At 35.7% G+C, this 4,737-nt stretch overlaps 1 long non-coding RNA gene across 1 annotated transcript; it reads left to right on the plus strand.

The window, feature by feature from the left end:
* Positions 1-1,486: 1,486 nt before the first annotated feature.
* LOC107727257 (uncharacterized) lies at positions 1,487-1,845 on the plus strand. The gene is made up of 3 exons (XR_001638337.1): positions 1,487-1,541; positions 1,631-1,698; positions 1,780-1,845. It is a non-coding gene; the product is annotated as an uncharacterized LOC107727257 (long non-coding RNA).
* Positions 1,846-4,737: the final 2,892 nt, after the last annotated feature.

Here is a 4,737-nt window from a genome sequence, read left to right on the forward strand (position 1 = left end):
TGAGGTTCCAAATGATTATGAGGTTAGTGAGTGTGTAATGTTTTTGTGTATGAAAATTTAACTTACGAGTGTATAAAGATGAACCATGATTGTGATTATGTTTCGCTCGGGTCAGTCATGAAAATGTGAAAGCCATGGTTGCCAGTGAGCAATGTGCACATGAGCTGGGCAAGAAGAGGGAGACCATGGAGGTTGTAAAAGTAAACATAACAAAAAGCCATGACAAGGTCCGCAAAAGAAAATTGGAAAAAGGGCAGGAGGTCAACTTTGCAGCTGGGGACAAGATTTTAGTAAGGAATGTGAAGTAAGAAAGCAGAAAAGGAGGAAAAATGGATCCAGATATACTGGGTCCATATTGTAAAAATTGAAGGTAAAAATGTAGATGCAGTTTCTACAAAGGGTAAAACATATATTTTTTTCTTCTTCTGCCTCCCAGCCTTCAAACTCTCAAGGAACAGACAGAAGACCATGGTAAATACTGATGTGACTTTAAAGACTGTGTTTCTTTCCATAATGATAAATGATATATGGGACAGCAAAAAACCAAATGTATTGTGGAGTAAAATGGGCCCCTATAAACTATATACTAATAACATGATGAATCTAGCACCAGGCAAACAGCTGGAAACTGAGGTAAGATAAAGTATGCATTCTCCAAAATGTACATGACTACCTTTAATGTGTTTGTTATTGTGGTAATCCAATAAATCCTATTTTTATACTTTATGTAAATAGGTTGTGAATGCATTTCTTTACAACCCTGGGCAACAATTAAATAAGTCAGGAGAAAGAAATGCATATTTAATTGATTCTGATCAAATGAGGTCGATTTGAGGCGGAAGCAAAAAAGGCTTTAAAAATGTAGTTGTTTTTCAGTGCTGACCCAAAGGGATTCCTCAATATTACTAGAGCTTTTTCTTTCTTTCTTTTTTTTTTTTTTTTTTGCACTTGTTGTTTTAGAATGGATCCATTTAGATATGATATTCATTTGGGGGCAGTTTGTTCCAGCAACCATAGGACATTCATAGTAAATTTGTGTAATTACACATAGCTAGAGACATAAATAACTGCTAATTACATTGTTCAAACAAAATAATTAGCTATAATTAGAGATTGTTTTTCTTTAAGGCAAAGTATCCAAAAGATGGAAAGGCTGTATATATTGACCCTTTTGCTGCCAATCATGCAGCAATTAACCAATGCAAGGATGTGACAAGGCAAGTATCCAAACTGTGTTAAAAATAAGTGAATTATCCTACTGACAGGTGCACTTTCTCTTTAACAGGTCTTTAATGAGGCTGAGGGGTCTAAACATTTCAAGATGGAGATGTCACACAATTGTGCATTTTTTTGCAAAGTAGGCATGCAAAGTTTAATCCATTCTTTTAAAGTCTTCGACACAAACAAATTATTTATTTATGCATAACTTCATAAGCTAGCAAAGCTCCTTCTCATGGAGGAAGAATTTTCATTTCCTGTAAATAAAGCAGGCATTGTGCTAATGCGCAGGGCCATTGCCAAAATGCTTTTAAGAGAAACTGGTGAGCATAATCATTTACACATCATTGATACCCTACACAACTTTTTACTGTTTTGCGCATTATATATCTTTTTATTTCATCTATCATAGTTGACCTTTCAGAACTGTGCCTTTCTTGTGGAGAGAAACATACAAACAGAGGTCCAACTGATCAATGGGTAAGAGCATAATATACACTGTAAACATAAGTATAATTTCTCCAGTAACATGTCCTAACTGCATTGTTTGTACTTTGTCAGATTGAAAGCTCAGAATGTGGAAGGTGGTACCATTAGGACTGTGTGGGCAGACCTTCAACAGCTGGCACATACATATGCCCAGCATGCAGTTAAAATTTACACCACTGTTACAAATGCATAAATAATGTTTGGATTTAAACATAAATGTTGAATATTGATATTTGATTTGATTTGAACATGAAAAGCTACTTGAAATGTGAAATTAAAGCCGCCAGTAGGTGGGGGCAAGTCACTGGTAAATTGAAATGATATCAATTCATTCAGGAATTAAACATTTGACTTTTTTAATGAGTGAGTCGCTGAATCATTCGTTCAAAAAACTGATTCATTCAATAAGGAAACACCAAAGCCACTAGAAGGCAACTCTGCAACCTTTAACCAAAAAGTGTAATGGCTAATGCTAACGCTTTCACTTTGGCAGTACGTTGGAAAGGAGACCAGAGGCTGTTTTTTTTTTTTGTTTTTTTTTAATTGATGTCAATGGAGGAGAGGCTTCACTATGCTGAATAAACAGCATTTTAGAGGAAACTGCTTATCATTTATTGAATCGACAGCCTATCGGCTAATCTTCAACATATTTTAAATTAAACAATACTTTTGCATTTAACAATTTTATGAGTTTACACCAAAAAAAATTTTGTTTTATAAGAGAAGTCACTGACTTTTTGCGACAGGTGGGATTCAGCTTACGGCACTTCTCATTCATTCCTATGGTATCCGTAAACGGCGATTGAGTGTCGCACAACTCTGAAATTCGATGACATCAAGGCTATAATGTGATTGGCTATTAAGGCACACGTGATCCAAGTTGACCGTTACGCTTTCTCCAATAGTAAGTAATACAGACCCTCTTATCTCCCTATAGTAAGACAATCTCTGGCAAACACCGTCCTGTGTGTTGCTCAGCGGCGCCAAACAGTGCTGTTTACAACTATTTTCATTGGCGAAATACAGCAAAAACAGGCATCTAAAATCTAAATAACTTAATACTAACTTTATTAAACTTGTATAAAATGAATATTACATTTGTTAAAACAACACTTACGATATCATCGCAGTTGATATACTGTAGCTATATCGCACACCCCAGCCTCGACTTAAGTGGAAAATTAAATCATCTGCGGTTGTTCGAGCACTTGTTTGCAAAGGTATTTTTTAGGAGTCTTAACTTGCAAGCGCTAGACCACTGATTCATCAAACCTGCTTTCTTAGAATCTGTGTTCTTCCGACTTTATTTTGTAGTAAGTAATGTTAATGAATATGCTTCGGGGAAATGTATCATAGTAAAAGTATACATTTTAATAAGGAAATGTAGTGGAGTAAAAGTGAAAGTTGACAGAAATATAAAAACTCAAACAAAGTACAGATTCTCCCAAAAAATACTTAAGTACTGTAATGAAGTATTTTTACTTTGTTACATTACACTACTGGCAGTGTGACGCATACAAGACTTCACAAAGAATGATTGAATGAACCAGGCTATATATATAGGATGAGCAGACAGGGTTAATGAGACACAGGTGCAGTTTGAGAGTTTTTGACTGCAACAATAATAATTTCGCACAAATTTGGCTATATTCCCCAAGATCAGCTCTCACTGTCTTTGATCCCAGGCAAGTGATTTCGTCCAGGAATCGTAAAATCAAAATGCTTAAAAAAAAAATTATAATAATAAAATAATGAAGTGCCTACCTACAGCATTCATAAAATCTTGCTCTTCCAACTTACACTCCATGTGTGTGTGTGCGCATCCATGTTGCCTAGTAACGAACATGCTGAAAGTGTGTGAGTGCGTGAACTGGTTGAAATGCGTGTCTCACGGTGAATGCGTGAGACTTTAGAGCCCTGATGTATGTATGTATTGTAAACTGTATGTATGTATGTATGTATTTAAACTGTAACAGTAGGTATGTATGAATTTATTTATTGATTTGTTTATTTATTTGCTGCACCAAGCTGAAAGTTGGTAACACGAACTGTGCGAAGAGTTTGGAAAAAGTCACCTAAGTATGAATAAATTTGTTCTAGCAATTGTGGTAAAACTACTAAGACTAACTTAATTTATAATAATTACTTGTTTTATTCACATTATGTTTGAAAGACACGTCGCAGGTTGGTGTTCTGTAAACTTTGATCATGTATACAGTATGTACAATATATATATATATATATATATATATATATACACTCACTGGCCACTTTATTAGGTTTATTTTGCTAGTACCGGGTTGGACCCTGGACCCCCTTTTGTCTTCAGAACTGCCTTAGTGCGAATTGTAGCCTCCGTTTGCTGTTCTTAGCTGACAGGAGCGGCACCCGGTGTGGTCTTCTGCTGCTGTAGCCCATCTGCTTCAGGGTTCGACGTGTTGTGCGTTCAGAGATGGTATTCTGCATACCTTGGTTGTAACCAAGTTATTTGAGTTACTGTTGCCTTTCTATCATCTCTAACCTATCTGCCCATTCTCCTCTGACCTTTGACATCAACAAGGCATTTTCGTCCACACAACTGCCGCTCACTGGATGTTATCTAAGATACAAATAAGAAATACAGATTAAGCCAATATCCTGGAATGAAAGAGTACCATCTATATCAATCCAATTAAATCCCAAATGATCAGTGTTCTCTCTGAAAGTACTTCCTATTATTCTTTCTAAACTGTAGGCATAAAATATGCATTACCGCTCAATTAATATTACACATAATTTTATCCATTATTGATTGCCACAAGGACTGTTTTATTCAAAAGGCAATAAATTATTCCCCAAAGGCTCACAGGCAAAGCACACACTGGCGTTTGTATTCTTTTTGTAGACTTGCTTTTAGATGTTGACATGAAAATTTGTCCATTTCTCTGATCCAGAGCCACTGGTGATCAAAATGTAACTACAGTTCAAGAGCTTGTTGTTTATAGTATAAAGTAAAGGCAATTCCTTTGCTCATGTTGTTACAAAACCTGT

This window comes from Sinocyclocheilus rhinocerous, unplaced genomic scaffold (genome assembly GCF_001515625.1).
Source record: "Sinocyclocheilus rhinocerous isolate Xijiao unplaced genomic scaffold, SAMN03320098_v1.1 scaffold95, whole genome shotgun sequence".
Lineage (NCBI taxonomy): Eukaryota > Metazoa > Chordata > Actinopteri > Cypriniformes > Cyprinidae > Sinocyclocheilus > Sinocyclocheilus rhinocerous.